We start from the raw sequence: 18,926 nt of genomic DNA, 5'->3' as shown, positions 1-18,926 counted from the left end.
TCATACATGCGCACGTGAGGTGAGTCATGAATTATATCGCAGGGTAAAACTACCTCGGCGCCGTATACCATAAAAAATGGTGTGAATCCGGTAGTGCGGTTTGGCGTGGTCCGCAGCCCCCATAGTACGGAGTCGAGCTCCTCTATCCAGTGCGTGTTAGATTCCGTGAGGGACCGCACTAATCTGGGTTTAATGCCGCTCATTATTAGACCATTTGCTCGTTCCACTTGACCGTTAGTTTGAGGGTGGTAGACTGAAGCGTAGTCGAGCTTGATGCCCATGTTTTTGCACCAGAGTTTAACCTCGTCGGCCGTGAAATTCGTGCCGTTACCAGTGATGATGCTATGGGGGACGCCAAAACGGTGTACTACCCCGGATATGAAGTCTATCATAGGTCCGGATTCTGCCGTTTTAACCGGCTTGGCCTCTATCCATTTGGTGAATTTGTCCACCATGACCAATAAGTATTTGTGCTTGTGGGTTCCCCCTTTAAGGGGTCCAACCATGTCAAGCCCCCAGACCGCGAACGGCCAAGTGATGGGTATAGTTTTGAGGGCGGTGGGTGGCATGTGGCTTTGATTAGCAAAGAGCTGGCAACCAACGCATCGTTGGACTAAGTCCTGAGCATCTGCTTGGGCTGTCGGCCAATAAAATCCTGTACGGAAGGCCTTGCCTACAAGGGCCCGGGCTGCAGCGTGGTGCCCGCCGAGTCCGGCGTGAATGTCAGCCAGGAGATTTCGCCCTTCCTCTTCGGAGATACACCTTTGAAGGACTCCGGTTGTGCTTTTCTTATAAAGTTCTCCCTCATGGACCTTGTAGGCTTTAGATCGCCGAACTATGCAGCGGGCCTCATTTTGGTCTTTGGAAAGTTCCTGCCTGATTAAGTAGGCTAGGAATGGTTCCGTCCACGGGGCAATTACTGCCATTATTTCGTGGGCTGAAGGTGTTATTTCATTGGCTGAGCCACCGATTGTGTCAGAATGTTCTGTGTTGGGTGGTGCAGTTGGTTCCGGGTTGTTATTTCCGGACTCCTCTTCCCATAATACGGATGGCTTAAAGAGCCGTTCCAGGAAGATGTTTGGAGGGACAGCGTCGTGTTTCGCGCCGATGCGTGCCAACACGTCAGCTGCCTGGTTATTATCCCGGGCTACATGGTGGAATTCGAGTCCTTCGTACCGGGCTGCCATTTTTAAGACGGTGTTACGGTAGGCTGCCATTTTCGGATCCTTGGCGTCAAAGTATCCATTTACTTGGGATATTGCAAGGTTTGAATCCCGATGCACCTCTAGGCGTTGAATACCCATGGAGATTGCCATCCGGAGGCCATGTAGAAGGGCCTCGTATTCGGCTGCATTGTTGGAGTCCGTGTACATTATTTGAAGTACGTATTGGACTGTGTCTCCGGTTGGGGACGTCAAGACGACGCCAGCCCCCAAGCCAGCCAACATTTTGGAGCCGTCGAAATGCATGATCCAATTGGAGTATGCGCCGTACTCTTTAGGGAGTTCGGCTTCGGTCCATTCGGCGATGAAGTCAGCCAAAACTTGTGACTTTATAGCTCGCCGTGGTTTGTAGTTATGTCAAATGGTAAGAGCTCAATGGCCCATTTTGTAGTCCTACCCATCATGTCGCGATTATTTATAATATCGTTGAGAGGTACTTCAGAGGCCACCGTTATGGAACACTCTTGAAAGTAGTGTCGCAGCTTCCGGGATGCCATGAACACCGCATACGCTATCTTTTGATAATGTGGGTACCGGGACTTGCATGGAGTTAAGACAGTGGATACGTAGTACACTAGTTTTTGAAGAGGGAATTTTTGTCCTTCTGTTTCTCGTTCGACGACGAGTACGGCGCTGACAACTTGGTGTGTTGCCGCGATATATAATAACATAGGTTCGCCCAAGTTAGGCGCGGCCAGGACCGGATTTGTTGCCAATATGGCCTTAATTTCTTCGAGTCCGGCCGTGGCAGCATCCGTCCATTCAAAGTGTTCGGTGCGCCGGAGGAGGCGATAGAGGGGCAGCGCCTTTTCTCCCAAATGGGAGATGAAGCAGCTTAGAGCCGCCACGCATCCCGTCAATTTTTGTATTTGTTTGAGGTCTTTTGGGATATCCAATTGTGACAGAGCCCGGATCTTGGCTGGGTTTGCTTCAATTCCTCTACCGGATACAATGAAGCCTAAGAGCTTTCCGGCTGGTATGCCGAAAACACATTTTTCTGGGTTGAGCTTAATGTCGTATGCTCGGAGGTTGTCGAATGTAAGCCTCAAATCGTCTATTAGAGTTTCGACGTGTTTGGTCTTAACGACCACATCGTCTATGTATGCCTCCACTGTTTTGCCTATCTAGGTGGCCAGACATGTCTGAATCATGCGCTGATATGTTGCGCCGGCGTTTTTGAGTCCGAAGGACATTGTGTTGAAGCAGAATGGTCCGTACGGAGTAATGAATGCCGTTGATGCCTGGTCTTTGTCCGCCATCTTGATTTGATGGTATCCAGAGTATGCATCGAGGAAGCACAATGAATCGTGCCCTACGGTGGCGTCGATGATTTGGTCGATGCGAGGGAGAGGGAAAGGGTCCTTTGGGCAGGCCTTGTTAAGGTCTTTGAAATCGACACAAAGGCGCCAGGATTTGTCCTTTTTTGGTACCATTACCAGGTTGGCTAGCCAGTCCGGATGTTTTATATCTCTGATGAATCCGGCTTCTAAGAGTTTGGCTAGCTCCTCTCCCATTGCCTGTCTTTTGGGTTCGGAAAATCGCCGAAGAGCCTGTTTGACTGGCTTGAATCCTTTTAGGATATTTAGGCTGTGTTCTGCCAGCCTGCGTGGGATTCCTGGCATGTCTGAAGGGTGCCAGGCAAAAATGTCCCAATTTTCCCGAAGGATTTCTCGTAGTGCGGCTTCTACATCATGATTTAATTGTGCCCCAATGGAGGCCGTCTTTGTAGGGTCCGTTGGATGGACTTGGAATTTGACTATTTCGTCTGCTGGTTTAAAAGAGGTGGACTTAGACCTCTTATCGAGTATCACATCGTCCCTATCCACCATGGAGCGCAGCGCAGTGAGTTCCTCTACCGCTAGGGCTTCGGATAATGCCTCTAGGGCCAGTGCAGCTGTCTTATTTTCAGCGCGGAGTGCTATATCTGGATCACTGACAAGAGTGATTATTCCATTGGGCCCGGGCATTTTGAGCTTCATGTACCCGTAATGGGGTATAGCTTGGAAGATTGTGAATGCCTCTCGCCCTAACAAGGCGTGATATCCGCTGCCGAATGGGGCCACTTGGAACGTGACATCTTCGGACCTGTAATTGTCCGGCGAGCCGAACACTACGTCTAGTGTGATTTTTCCTGTGCAGCGTACTTCTCGACTAGAGATTATTCCTCTGAAGGTTGTGCTACTTCGCTCAATGCGGCTCCAGTCAATTTCTGTTTTTTGGATGGTTTCCTCGTAGATGAGGTTTAATCCGCTGCCGCCATCCATGAGTACCTTGGTAAGACGAAAGCCGTCCACTATCGGACTGAGGACCAATGCGGCTGGTGCTCGAGCTGTTCGGAATTTAGGTTCGTCGCTGGCATTGAAGGTGATAGTCGTGTCGCTCCATGGATTTGTTGTTGCTACTTGGTAGACTCCGGCGAGGCTGCGGATTGTTCGTTTCCGCATGTTATTTGATGCGAAAGTCTCAAAGACTGTTAATACCGTACTGGTACTGTTGGGCTGGTTGCCCGGGGCTAGAAAGCCTTCGCCACTTTTGGCCACCTGCCGTAGTATCCAACATGCTCGAAGGCTATGTGTTGGAGTGGCGCCCTCCGTACTATGGATTTTACAGGGTTCGTTGAGCCATCCCTCCAGTACGGTTTCGTGCCCTTTAGGGGTTTTTTGCTTTTTGGTTTTTAACCCAGGTGCTTGAGTATGACGCACCCTTTTATTTCGAACTAGGGTTGTATTCAGGGCCGGATTGTCCCAAAACCTGGTTTCGGTTTTCCAGGCACTCTCCATTGCACAGTATTTTTGTACTATGGTCGCCAGATCGGCGAAGCGTGTAACTTCGCGACGACTTATGGCGTTCATGATTCCCTTGTCCGTGCAATTGCTGCAGAAAATTGAGATTGCGCTTTCCTCACGGCAGTCTTTTATCCTGTCCATGACCAGGAGGAATCTGGCCCAGTAGTGATGTACTGTTTCATCGGGCTCTTGCCGTATTTGAGATAGATCGCTTATGTTTGGGTAGGCGGGCGGAATTAAATTCGGAACCCCGCCCGATCTGAGGCTCAAAGGCCGAGAAGTTTCCGGATTTGGAAGCTTGGGTTGCTGGATGTTATCCAACAAATCTGGTTCGATGCCTGACTTTAGGTTTAGTACTTGATTGACATCCGTCCCTCCACGGGAATCCGGCATGAAGGGATCAGGAATCCGGACATAACTGGTCTTTAACATAGAGGAAGAGTCGCCGCATTGTTCCTCTACCACGACAACATGGTGGGTGCTTGGGGAGAATTAATTTCTCTCAGATCGGTTTAAGCCCAATCTGATCATAGTCCGTGGCGACTCCCAGGGCGGCGATGCGATCCAAGAGCTCATTTACGGAGGAGAGCTCCATCGGATCTAGCTGCTCGGCGAATTCCGAGTTGACGTGAAGATCGCTTTTGATGACTTGAGAGGTCATTGTCGGAGCGGTGACCGAACAGGCGGTCATGAGAAAACCGCCTAGCCGAATAGTTTGGCCAGGGGCCAAAGCTCCCCTGACGACGGCGCTGTCTTTAAAGACGGGAAAAGGCATCCCTCCTGATTGCGACGGCACAGAGGAACTCTCAATGAAAGCACCAATGTCGGTGTCAAAACCGGCGGATCTCGGGTAGGGGGTCCCGAACTGTGCGTCTAGGCGGATGGTAACAGGAGACAAGGGACATGATGTTTTACCCAGGTTCGGGCCCTCTTGATGGAGGTAAAACCCTACGTCCTGCTTGATTGATATTGATGATGTGGGTATTACAAGAGTAGATCTACCACGAGATCAAGGAGGCTAAACCCTAGAAGCTAGCCTATGGTATGATTGTTGTTCGTCCTACGGACTAAAGCCATCCGGTTTATATAGACACCGGAGAGGGCTAGGGTTACACAGAGTCGGTTACAATGGTAGGAGATCTACATATCCGTATCGCCAAGCTTGTCTTCCACGCCAAGGAAAGTCCCATCCGGACACGGGACGAAGTCTTCAATCTTGTATCTTCATAGTCTTGGAGTCCGGCCGATGATGATAGTTCGGCTATCCGGACACCCCTAGTCTAGGACTCCCTCACTCGGACATCTATACTGTCAAGTCGGTGTACCATGCTCTAATGAATCAGAAAGAGCGTCATGCTCATGATGAAGGGCAGGCTACCGGTTCCTCAGATCAAGAACAACTATGGAATGCAATTTGGAAGCTTAATGTAGTCCCAAAGGTGATAGTTTTTTGGTGGCGTGTTGTCAAGGGAATACTCCCGGATGAAGTAACCTTACGACACATACACATCCGACAGATCAGCTTATGCAAAATCTGTCAAGCCATGAATGAAGACCTCGAGCATGCGTTGTTGAAGTGCTCACATGCAAGGCGATTCTGGGAACAGGCCCAACTGCCGTTTGACTATCGCTTGCCACGGCTACATTCTGATACTTGGGCCAGGGACATTATGTGTGATGATCTGTTCACGACGAGAGAAAGATCTATCACCATCTCTCTCATGTGGTCCATATGGCATTCACGAAATCGTATTACTCACGGTGAAGAACGAATTGATCCGGCGCATTCAGTTCGTCTCACTAGGGAAGCACTTTCTCTCCTTGATATTCCACTGAAACAAGCCAAAGTGCTTCCGGGGCATGGGTGGAGGCCGCCGGAACCAGGCTTTATCACATGCAATACTGATGCAGCTACCCGTCGTGATGATGGGAAAGGAGGAGCAGGAGGAGTACTTCGATCCTCTACCTCATTTCTAGGGGCTTAGAGCAAGCCGCTTATTGGAGTCACTGACCCTTTGATTGCTGAAGCTTTGGCACTAAGGGAAGGAGTTATCGTTGCAAATCTTCGTGGCTTCAAGAAGATTATCATGGAGACGGATTACCTTGAGGTGGTCAATCTCTGGAACACTCGTCATGGATCTCGTTCTATCGTGGCACCTATTCTTCTGCGAATTGGAGAGCTATGTAATAATTTTGATGTTTTCATACTTCAACATGTAACTAGATCAGCCAACGGTCCTGCACATCTTTGTGCACAACATGCCTGTATGTTGCACACGACCGAAAGATGGATTGGTGAAACTCCCAGCTTCCTGATCAGCAGCCTTCTGGCTGACTGCTCGGCGAACGCCTTTGTTGAATAAAGCTTTCGTAATTCCCCACAAAAAAGCATTTCAGCCCAAACCAGAGGCTTCTATTTCCCCTCACCACCCGACATGGCCCATTGGCCCAATCGCTGCAGCACACACACAGTCCACCGTTCTCTAAAAAAAAGTCCATCGATTAGATCAGGAGAAGAACCGGCAGCGCCCTTACCCTGATCCCAGTTCTCTTCACACCGCACGCGGCGCTAGCCGCCAACCGCTAGAAAGCCATGGCCAGGGCAGGGCTGCTGCTGTCGCCTGATCGGCGATCGATCACAGTAGCGTGGCGTGATGGCGGCGGTGCTGACGGCATGACGAATCCATCTCCATCCCTGTTCCCTCGCCCCCTTTTGGTTCTGAACTTTTGGACCCCGCAATCTGTAGCGGGTAGGCCACACCCGGATAGCTCGCAGATTCAACTATGGAAGGTATACTCGCTAATTAGATCTATTAATGCTTTGGCTTAAAAAAATCGGCTCTCTTCTCTCATGGCGATTCATAGTCCAAGTGTCAAACTGAATTCATCTATCACTGAAGTCTACAGGCAGCTAGACATGGACACGGTTGGTCAAGAAAAACTTGAATGATTGCTTGGTTCCCTTTCATCTTCTTGCAAGTTAATGATGAGGACAACATCACTCATTATCAAAGCATCAAGGATCGCACAATTGTCCTGTAATTTGTAAGCTTTCTTATCGCTTATCATTTGCTATTTATCAATTTGTAAGGTTTATTATCATTTGCTATTTTCTATCTTCTATATATATCTTAGATTTTGCCACATAGTGTTGAACAATTATTACTTCTATATGTTGAACATTTCCAAGGCTATGGACACTTTTTTATGCATGTAATATATTTTATATATTTTAAAACTAGTATAATATGCTAATAAAATCGGTTATATGCGCTAAAAGAAAGGCTATAGGTTTCCAAAAACATGTTTTGAAATTTTGAATACACAATGTTGAAATCCTGGGCCCGCCCCTGGTTGACCCGTTTAGTCTAGCCATCAGTTTGTGGGTGGTAAGCAGTTGACATCTGTAGTTTAGTGCCCCACAGTTTGAACAACTGCTTTCCAGAAATTACTTATGAAGATCTTGTCTCTGTCTGAAGTAATGGTGTAGGGCATACCATGTAGTTTTACCACTTGCTGCAGGAAGATATGAGCAATCTGAGCTGCTGTATATGGGTGTTTAAGGGGTATAAAGTGACTGTACTTGGCGTATCTGTCTACAACCACCAGGATGCAAGAAGATCCATTTGATTTTGGAAGGTCCTCAATAAACTCCATGGAAATATCCTCCCAAGGGCCCCTAGGTATTGGTAAGGGTGCCAACAACCCAGGATATTTGTAGTTTTCGTGTTTTGCTTGCTGACATATCTGACATTGTTGCACGAATTCCTTAACTGCAGTTTTGATTCCTGCCCAATGAAATAGCTTCTTGATTTTCTAGTAAGTAGCCAAGCTACCGGAATGCCCTCCTACAGGGGAAGAGTGCAGCGCTTCGATGATCTCAGTTACCTTGCATTGGCCCCCACCCAAATTCTTCCTTGATGTTTTAATAGACCATTCTCCAAAGAATATTCAGGTTCTTCTTCCGGATTGGCAGTTAACTTCTGCAGAAGTTGTTGAGCTTGAGTCTCAGTGTCATAGGAATTGAGGATTCCTTGAATCCAAACAGGTTGAGAAGTAGACACAGCAGGCAAAACAAGTATATGTCCTATTCTGGAAAGTGAATCTGTAACTTTATTCTCAGGACCTCTTTTATACTGAAAAGAAAATTGCAATCCCACTAGCTTGGTCATTGCTTTTCTCCAAAGATTCGAAGTGAGTTCCTGTGTACCTAACTGGCATAGGCTCTTGTTGTATGTTTTGATGACAAAAGGACCTCTGGAAATATATTATCTCCATCTCTCAATGGCCATAATAATTGCCATGAACGCCTTCTCATATATACTCAATTTCTGGTTAGTTGGCCCTAAAGCTTTGCTGTAATAAGCCACAAGATGCCCCCCTGTGTTAACACGACTCGCCATTATCACAAGCATCTGTTTCTATGCAAAAGTATTTTGCAAAATCTGGCAATGCTAGGACTGGGGTAGTGGACATAGCCTACTTTAACCGATCAAATGCAGTTTGAGCTTGCTCTGTCCACTCAAAGCTTTTCTTCTTCAGTAAACTGGTCAATGGTTGTGCCAAGATGCCATAGTTCTGCACAGAATTTCTATAGTAGCCAACGAGACCCAAAAACCCCCTGAGTTCAGTGACTGTAGTTGGCCTGGGCCATTGTAACATAGCAGTAGTTTTGGCAGGGTTAGTGGCCACCCCCTTATCAGAAATAGTGTGACCCAAATATTCCAGCTCCTGTTGAGCAAAAGAACAATTGCTTAGTTTAGCAAGCAATTGGTGTTCCCTTAAAACTGAGAGGACTACTTGGAGATGTTGTTCCAAGTCTTCACTAAATATCAGAATATCATCCATGAAGACTAACACAAATTTTCTAATAAATTTTGAAAAAATAACATTCATCAAACATTGAAAAGTAGCCGGAGCATTTGTCAATCCAAAAGGCATAACTCTGAATTGATATTGCCCTTGATGTGTTTTGAAGGCAGTTTTTTCCTCATCACTTTCCACCATTCTTATCTGATGATATCCAGATCTGGGATCTAATTTAGAAAACCATTGGGCACCTGCTAGTTCATCCAGTAATTCATCTACTACTGGCAATGGAAACTTGCTCTTAACTGTCACTGAGTTCAGTTTTCTGTAATCCACACAAAATCTCCACATTCCATCTTTTTTCTTAACCAACAGGACAGGTGATGCATATGGTGACATGCTGGGTTTCACAATTCCTGCCTGAATCATCTTGACTACTTGCCTATCGATCTCATCTTTCTATAATGGTGAGTATCTATAGGGTCTGGAATTCACAGGTGCACTGCTGGGCAGAAGAGAAATGGCATGATCGAATTCTCTGTGAGGGGGTAATCCTTTAGGCTCTTGAAAAACATCTTCAAATGTTTTGATAGTGTTCTGAATGCATTTTGGGACAACAGAAGGTTCCACCATAGACATTATGGACAATACAGCTGTGGCCCTCATTGCCCTTCTGACATTTTACCACTTGCTCCATTGATATTTCTTTCAAGTTTGTAACTGGAGGAGTCTGCATCCCTTGTAGTGTAACTGTTTTATCTCCCATCTGAAACTAAATCCACTCCTCTTGCCAATGACAGACCATAGGGCTCCACTGAGACAACCAGTCCATACCAAGTATTGCATCATATCCTCCCATAGCCAAAACTTTCATATCAGTGGTAAATGTGTGTCCCTGTATCCACCATTCCAAGCCCTGAATGTGTTGTGTGCACTGAAGTTTTTCACCATTTGCCACTTTGGCAGTTAGTGGTGTTGATAGATTCTGAGGTTTGTACTTAAGTTTGTCTGCTAGATGCTGATCAATGAACGTATGAGAATTGGCTGAATCCAACAGTAGAAGCATGACTTGGTTTCCCACCAATGCTCTCAATCTGATAGACTTAGTATTGGTTGTGCCAGAAAGTGCATTCACAGATAAATAAGCTACTGCTTCTTCTGCAGCCTCTTCCACCACAATGGCATTAAGAGGAGGGTCTGATAGTTGCACTTGTTGTTCTACAGCTTCAATTGATTTGGCTTGGGCAGTTTGCTTGCTAGTACACAAATGGCCAGAGCTAAATTTTTCTACACAACTGTAACATAGACCATTCTGTCTCCTATAGTCTTTGAGTTGTCTTGCTTTCCACATATCTCCTACAGAGAGCTGGGATTTCCCACTATAATCTCCTTTGCTAGTACTTTGACAAAGTTGTATTTGCTAGGTTTATTAGCTTGTTGTTTTGCTCTTTCTAACATGGCCTCTTGCACTAGAGCATACTCCATAATAATGCTAACAATGGCTGGTAACTGAATTTCTACTGCAGCTCTGATTTCTTCCTTTAGACCCAACATGAATTGAGTGACCAACATTGTTTCACTCACTCCTCCCTCATACATCCGGACCTGGTACACAAGCTGATGGAATGCAGCTTTGTACTGTTGCACATTACCCTCCTGTTTTAATACAAGCAACTCCCTCATACAGTTCCTATGCACATTCACATCAGATTCCTGTATGACTACACCACAAAATTTTTCCCAGGTGCCATAATGGTCTGTCAGTTTATAAGCCTGAAACCAGTGTGTTGCATTACCAATCAAGTGTAGATATGCAGACATCAACTTAAAGGACTCAGGAATCTGATATAACTAGAAGTATGCTTCACAATTATCCAACCAGATGCGAACTCCCTCCCCTTTGAATTTTGGGAACTCCATTTTTGGCATCCACGATCACTTGCTTTGTGGTTCATCCAAGGGGCGTGGAGAATTTGCTACCTGAAAGTGATGAGAGGCGCGGTCCCGCTGCGGAGCTAATGGAGGAGGAGGTGGTGGTGGTGGTGATTGCGCGTGTGTTGACGGTGGTCGCCTGCCGCTCTGGCTCGTGGTCAAAGATGCAGCCAAACATCCTGGCTCCACAAACCTATTCAAATCAGCCTCTCGTGCCATGCTTGACTACTTCAAATGACGAGCCAACTGGACTTGTTCATGATGAATCTCCCCGATCGAGCTCACCAACAGATTCACCTTGCTCTGCACCTGATCTAGACGCTGCACTTGCTCCTCGAATTTCACATCCAATCCATTAGGCCTGGCCTGGACGCCTCAATCCCATCCACCTTGGTCTGCAGGAGCCGCAATGCCTCGAACTCCTTCATCACGCGCTCCTCGAACGTTCCATCTCGTCCTGCAGGTACCTAGTCTGAGCAATCGGCTTGAACAGCGCCGTTGCCACCCTTTCTGAATCGATCCAAACGCTAATCTCGAATTTACAGCCAGTCACCGCAGCAACCAGCCCACCAACCAGTCGATGTTTACCCGATTGACCTCGAGGATTTAGGCGCAAAGGGGACCGACGAAGCTCTGAATACCAATTGTCATATCCTTGCCATAGGCGAACCTAGGATTAGGGATTTGGGTACAAGAAGAAGATACATCTGGGTGCAGAGGAGGACGAAAAGAGGATCAATTCAACGATGCCCGCGACTATCTACTATGCACTTTATATAACCATGTTTACAAGCCCATTGGCTCACACCCGTACTCGGCCCACTGCCAGGTCCGAGTCTTCGGTCGCCATCCCGCCACTTGATTGCACCTCCTTCCCTCGAAGACATACTTCTATCAATGCTGGTGCAATCTTCGGCATAGAAGTACTGACAAGTTTGTCTAAAATCTTTGAATCCTTGTGGTCGCCATCCCCTTCCTATGAGGTGGGATGTTGTCCTTGTGCGTCGCCTTCCCCTCCTAGCGTGGCACTGCCACTTGCAATGGGGAATTGGGGATCGTGGTGTACCTAATGGACGGGCAAGGCAGGTTATGGGTGCTAGCGTCATGGCCTCATGGGGAAGTTGTTGGAGTCCGAACCCTTCATGGTGATTTCGAGCATGTTTAACAATGCCACATGAGATGTTGTCAGCCTGCCGCTGGACTAGGATGCCGAGGAGGGCATTGTGTTGTCTGTGTCTGAGGGGCATCGGTGGGCCCTAACCAATATACGTTCTGTCATAGACGCCTTTGTCCCACGACATGTTTAGACCATGGGAGGGGTGAGGGGGACAGGGCATACGTCTGTAGCATGGCTACTGCCCACGTCGTTCTAGCTCTACCTAGCTAGGTTACATTTTAATGTTCTCAAACTTCGTAGCTTCCTACGTTGTTTCTTGGATCGATTAGTTCTCCCCTCTAATATTGGCAACTCTGCAGCTCGGGAGGAATTATGTCAGCCCTAAGCTCAAAGTTTTTCCCTCCCCTCTCGTTGCAATGGTCAATTCTCCACCAACATCACTCTCTTGCTAAGCCTCCACCAGGCAATTTATCATCACGGGGTTCGTCCCTAGGGTGACGACTGGCTTTTTTACGGAGGGGTGATTGATTTTGCTCAGGGACAAAGGCCACAACCGCGTGATCTAGTCATTGTTTCGGTCTCTCTTGCTTGCGTGTTTGCTTCACCAAAACACATCCCTTGGCATCCCATTCCCCAATTCATCCACGAAAGCATTCCCTGCGGTGTCTAGGGCGCACGGTCATACACAACCAAAACCCCAATCAGGTTTTTCTTCATGTTAGGCTGGCTTTGGAGGTAGAATGTAGGAAGTGCAAGGTCTGATGGTGGAGGGACTGAAGCTGTTGGCGACGGAGAAGAGGGGACTAATGATCAGGAAAGGAAGAAAGATAAGAATTTTGCCTGGGTGTCGGGTGATCCGCGAGCCACGGGGAGGTTATTCTCGAAATTCCCAATGCATGCAAGGGTGATAGGGCAGACTATGGGGAGGATCTGGTGTCCGGTCAAGGGTTTGGGATGTAGGAAGCTAGGGGAGAACATGTTCCTCTTCACCTTTCGGCCAACATCGGGTTGAGTGCAACCTAATCCGATTCGATTCTTCGGGCTATGCTGGGTTCACCGAACAAAGCTATGGGGGAGATGGCCAGCAAAGATTTTCAAAGAAGTGCTCGACTTGGATGTAGGACATGAGGGGAATGCAATTGACAAGTTTTTTGTGTCAAGGTGAAGCTGGATATCAATGTGCCTTTGATGAGGGAGTTTGTAGCACCCAAGATGCGATTCTATCCCAATCACATGATGAATTCATGATTGGGGCACAATCGCATTTCGAGTGCATGGCAAGGTGGATATCATTACAACATACCATGTACTGAATAGATGATAATACAAGATAAAGACTTACACTCGCCACAAGCTACAACATTAATACAACAACACATCAATACATAGCAATCATCATACAAAAGAGCAAGATCCAACTATGGATGAAATCAAACGAAAAAGAATAATGACATCCACCCTGCTAGCCCAGGCTCCTGACCTGGAACCTAAATCCCTTGATCGAAGGAGAAGCAGAAGAAGAACTCCAAACAAGCAAGCATCGCACTCGCGTCAGATCATCGCATTACCTGTACCTGCAACTGCTGTTGTAGCAAACTATGAGCCACAAAGACTCAGCAATCCAATTACCATGGGTATCAAGACTAACAAAGCTTAATGGGTATGGAATGGATAAGTGGTGGGGTAGCAGCAAGCGACCAAGAAATGTATGGTGGCTAACTTACGAGTACAAGAATAAGATGAGAAGCTACGCAAACGGTCGCAAACTAGCAATGATCACTAAGTGATCCTAAACTACTTACGTTCAAACATAACCCCACCATGTTCTCTTCTCGAACTCACCCGAAAAGAGACCATCACGGTTACACACATGGTTGGTGTATTTTAATTCGAATCTGGTGTCAAGTTCTCTATAACCAGACATAAAAAATTCCCATCTACCATATAACCGCGGGCACGGCTCTCAAAAGTTTAAACCTTGCAGGGGTGTCCCAACTTAGCCCATGACAAGCTCACGATCCGCGGAGACAATCCTCCATCATGGGACATCGGATCAGACTCGGGATCCTGATGCACAAGACATTTCGACAATGGTAAACTAATCCAGCAAGACCTCCCGGCGTGCCGACACCCTGATAGTAGCCACACATATCTCGTCTCAGGCTACGTTTGGATTGGCTAAGTTTCTGGCTGGCACACCCGTTGGTGGCCCAGGCTACTGCCAGTTTGGGACCAACACCATCAGCACTACCCCCCTGTTTATGTGGAATTACTCCTCGGGTTTATGACGCCCTATGCCAATTAATTAATTAATTCAATATTATTATGTAGGAAAATGTTAAAACCAAAGTTGGGCCTTGTTGGAAGAGTTTTATTCAAAGCAAACTGTCAAGAGGGTCACATAAACCCTCATCGTGTTAGGGACGCAAAATCAACGAACATAACACCGGTATGATGGAAACTAGGGCGGCAAGAGTGGAACAAAACACCAGGCATAAGGCCGAGCCTTCCACCCTCCACCAAGTATATATGTGCATTAATTAAATAAGAGATATTGTGATATTCCAAGATATCCATGATATCCAACATGGAACAACCTGCAACTAGCAACGCTATAAGAGGGGCTGAGCAAAGCGGTAACATAGCCAAACAATGGTTTGCTGGGATGGTGAAAAGGTTAAAGGTTGTTTCATGGCATATAGACATGCTTGATAAACAAGTGGTAGGAAGCGCGACATAGCGATAGCATCGAGACAACTAGTATAGCGATGATAGTAGTGAGATCCAGGGTAACGGTCATCTTGCCTGAAATCCTGCTAGGAAGAAGACCGAATCCATGAAGTAGACGAACAAGAGTAGTCGAACAAATCCACACAATCACAACGTTATCAAAACTAAGAAGAAACACCGAAAAGAAGCAAACAACATGGTAAATGCACAAGCATAAACATGGCATGATGCAGAAACAAGTATGATGCATGTGCTGTTTAAATATGCATGGCATGGCAAAGTGCAACAACAATACTACAAATTAAGTGGAGCTCAATATGCAACGAGTTTCATATTGACGAAACACCACATTTAATTATTTAGTTCGCTCTCGTTATGAACCCAACAAGTTTAAATGTTCTTAACATGGAAAGAGGTGAAGCAAAATAAATCTACCTATCTAGGCAAGTTTAAATGAGGCCGGAAATAACAAACAACAATTCCGGAAAATCCCCATATGTTATTTAGCAATTTAAAGCAAACAACAATTTTAAAACATTTAAATGTTGTTATCATGATGCAGATGACATATGCAAGTGATTTGCAATTTTTATGAAATCTTGGCATGCAGGATGATAAGAGCATTTGTCGCCATGACGGAATGAAAGGGTGCCACGACAACGATAATGGAAACGGTGCCACGACAATGTTTCGGTTCCGACAACTCATTGAGATATCGGTGCAAAAGAAGTGTGACGGGAGCGAGTCATGCAAGGATGGTGGAGTGATCCCGGATAGAGGGTCCCATGGGTCAATGGCATGGAAACGAGCAACATGCAAGGAACAACTCGGACATGGTGCAAACATAGGGTGCATCTCACACACAAATGCATTCGGCGGTCGTCTCGTCATTATACCTTCGAAGCGTGCGTTTTCGGGGCGGAACGAGTTCAATGCGGTGTAGATGGAAGTAGATGTTCTCGCAACGGTAGTGGAAGTAGTGGTACACGTCTCCGAGAGGAACTTTGACACATCTGATGTTTCCGGGGGCGACGGTAGTGGTACATGTTTCATAGACGTCCAAGTCATCGATAGAGGTACTTGTCGCATCGTCGGGCGTCGTGGAAGTAGTGGTATACATTTAGGAAGCATTTCATGATGATGGTAGTCAAACTTGACGCTTGTGCTACACGGGTCTTTGGCGACGGTAGTCGTACACGTTCGAAGAGGAACTTGATGGGTCATCGACCTCCTGGTACTTGGCGTCATCCCGGCCTTGACAGAGATGAAACGAAACACAACGGTTGTGGCACTTGGCGAAAATCTCGAAGATGGCCTTGGCGTTCCTGGTTCGGTGGTTGTGGAGTCGAGGTTGGGCCCGACCGAGTTGAGGAGAGGAGCAGGCCGTAGCCAGGACCATGGAGAAGGAGGGGCGATAGCAGGCAGGAGGCATCAGCTGGACCGCGCGAGGAAGAAACCAGGAGGGCGTACGGAGGCAGGGCTGTGCGGGAGGTAGCTGGCGCGCAACAAGGCGACGAGGAGGTGGACAGGCACGTTGGCTGAACTGCAGCTTGGAGGTGCAGCGTCCATGGACCGCGGAGGGTGCGCGTGGTGCCGTGCTTGCTCCGGCCGTCGAGGATGCCGGTGACAGGGGCTGCGAGGAGGCGGCACCATGGGCAGACTCCTGTCAATAGGGGAAACGACAGCATCAGCAGCTGCTGGTTGGAGAAGCAGAGAGATAGCGAGAGCAGGGAAGAGAGATCGCAGGCGACGGGGGTCGGCTACCATTTGGCGACGACCGAGGAACCGGTGGGACGGCTGGAGATGGGCAATGACCACCGCAGCAGCAGTGCTCGCACGGGTCTGCAAGGGCGCGTGAGAGGTGGGGCTGGAGAGAAACGGCGATGGGAGGAAGGGAGAGGCCATGGATCGGGCGTGCGGGGCTCCTCTCCCTCGGCTTGATGCGTGCGCGTGTGGATCGGGAGAAGGGGACAAGGGAGGCTGGCGGAATGTTCCCGTTCGTGTGCATCCAGCAGGAATTGAACCCGTAAATTTACCAATTATGAGTTGGGCGCTTTAACCATTCAGCCATGGATGCTTAACAGGGATCATCGTACATCGTAAATAACCAATTTTCATATAGAAAGACATATCATAGAAAAATGAAATCGAAAATATTCCGAAAGGAGGACGAAGGGGAGATAGGGGATCGATCGGTGGAGGATGGGGATCGGGCTAGGGTTATAGGTTTAGGTGGGCTGGCTGGGCTAATGGGCCGGCCTGGCTGTGGGCTAAAGTCCATAGGAAGTAAGAAAAGAAGGAGAGATGGGCCAGCCTTGGTTAAGAGAGAAAGAAAGGTTTCTTCTTCTATTTGTAGAAAAGAAAAGAGAAGCAAAAGATTTATTTGGGACAGCCAAATAAATCTAATTTGAACTAAAGTTGGACATGTGGCTACTTTGATATAACAGAGCTCCACAACTAGAGAAGGAGTAATTGGAGAAGATGAAGGATTTAAATGATTATAAACAAGAGGGGATTTAAGATGCAATTTGTTATGGTTGATACCAAATTAATGGAATATTATTATAGTAGCTCCCTAAATATTGGGAGGATATGTTATAAAGAGAAACCACCATATGAATTCCCTCGATATAAATAGATCAACGATCCATGCAATTTATTTAGCTGAGTTTTAAAAAGGGTTGCATGAAGACATGATGCAATGCAAATTATGCAATGATGAATGCAACAAGCAAAACAAACACACGGCGATACTCGGAATAGCTGGAAGTCTTCTGGAGCATCGGTCTCGGGGCGTCACAACTCTCCCACACTAACAGAGGATCTCGACCCGAGATCCTAGGGATGGCACCGGAGAGAAGCGGAAAAGGAAGGGGTAAAACTAAGGTTCTTCTTCGACAAATGAGTGGAACCACGAACCTTGAGAGGTTGAACAAATTGAAAGAAAGAATACTACGGAGATGAACGAGATTGCAAACACTCCGTCGGACAAGAGGAACAAGGAATACAACAAGAACCAAGAGATTACGTGACAAGATGAAAACCACTCCGGTTACACGAGATATAGAAGGAATAAGAACGAAAGAATTCAGACAACACTCTGACTAAAAAGTGAAGGAATTGAACAAGAACTTGAAAGTGCATTATATCGACTAGAAGGGGGGTGAATAGGCGATTTTTAGGAATTCATCACTGAGGAATTTCTAGGTGAAGAAATTCCTAAGTAACGACACACTAGCAGCGAAATAAGTGCTCAGGTATAAGCATAATAGAGCAACAACATAGTCATCATGATGAAATGAAAACTAGCACAGAGAACAGATAGCGTGAAAACAGGATAAGCAGGCTGAAGACTATGTGACTGAAGAATTAGATTTGAGGAATTAAGAAAGTCTTTAGTCAAAGTCTTTAAACAATAATGATCAGGTTCATCAACACATGAATGAGGAAATGAAAGGGTTGAAGAAATAGAACCAGTTGGCTTGGTGAAGACAATAATTTGGTAGACCAGTTCCAACTGCCGTGACAGTTCTACGTCTGGTTGGAGCGGCCGAGTATTAAAACTCGAGACACACAGTCCTCACCGTATTCTCCTTGAGCTAAAGTCACACAGACCTCGCCCAACACTCGTGGTAAGTCTTCAGGTGACTTCCAAACCTTCATAGACTTGGTAACTCGGCGATCCACAATTCCTCTTGAATGCTCAGACCATGACGCTTAACCGTCTGGAGGATACACAATCCTCAAAGGTAACAAGCATCGGTTCCACACAGGAACAATCTCTTCAGTGATGCTCAATCACTTTGGGTTTGGGTTTTCCTCACTTGATGATTTTCGCTCAAAGTCCTCGGAGGATGGGATGCTCTCAATGACAAGTGTCAGTTTCTCTCGGAGCAGCCAACTAGCTAGTGGTTGTAGGGGGCGGCTATTTATAGCCTAGGGAGCAGCCTGGCGTTGCTTGAAGCTATGTTGGTATTTCCCCAAAGAGGAAGGGATGATGTAGCACAACGGCGGTAGGTATTTCCCTCAGATATGAAACCAAGGTTATCAAACCAGTAGGAGAACCAAGCAACACAACGTAAACAACCCCTGCACACAAATAACAACACCTCGCAACCCGACGTGTTAAAGGGGTTGTCAATCCCTTTCGAGGTACGGTACCTCAAGATAGGCAAAGGACGTGAGGTAATTTTGTAGTAGATTGATGGACCGAACGCCAAATAAAATAAATAAGAATAAATTGCAGCAAGGTATTTTTGTATTTTTGGTTTAATAGATTTGAAAATAATTGCAAGGAAAAAGTAGATCGCAAGGCAAATATATGAGAAA

General features: G+C 46.8%; 1 long non-coding RNA gene across 1 annotated transcript; it reads left to right on the top strand.

Annotated features, from left to right (window-relative positions):
* Positions 1 to 6,479: 6,479 nt before the first annotated feature.
* On the top strand, positions 6,480 to 10,301 carry LOC123069701 (uncharacterized). Its single transcript, XR_006432703.1, has 3 exons — positions 6,480 to 6,800; positions 6,910 to 7,698; positions 7,789 to 10,301. It is a non-coding gene; the product is annotated as an uncharacterized lncRNA (long non-coding RNA).
* The last annotated feature ends 8,625 nt before the right edge of the window (positions 10,302 to 18,926 follow it).

This window comes from Triticum aestivum, chromosome 3B, assembly GCF_018294505.1.
Source record: "Triticum aestivum cultivar Chinese Spring chromosome 3B, IWGSC CS RefSeq v2.1, whole genome shotgun sequence".
Taxonomy (NCBI): domain Eukaryota; kingdom Viridiplantae; phylum Streptophyta; class Magnoliopsida; order Poales; family Poaceae; genus Triticum; species Triticum aestivum.
This window is presented reverse-complemented; position numbering and strand designations above follow the sequence as displayed.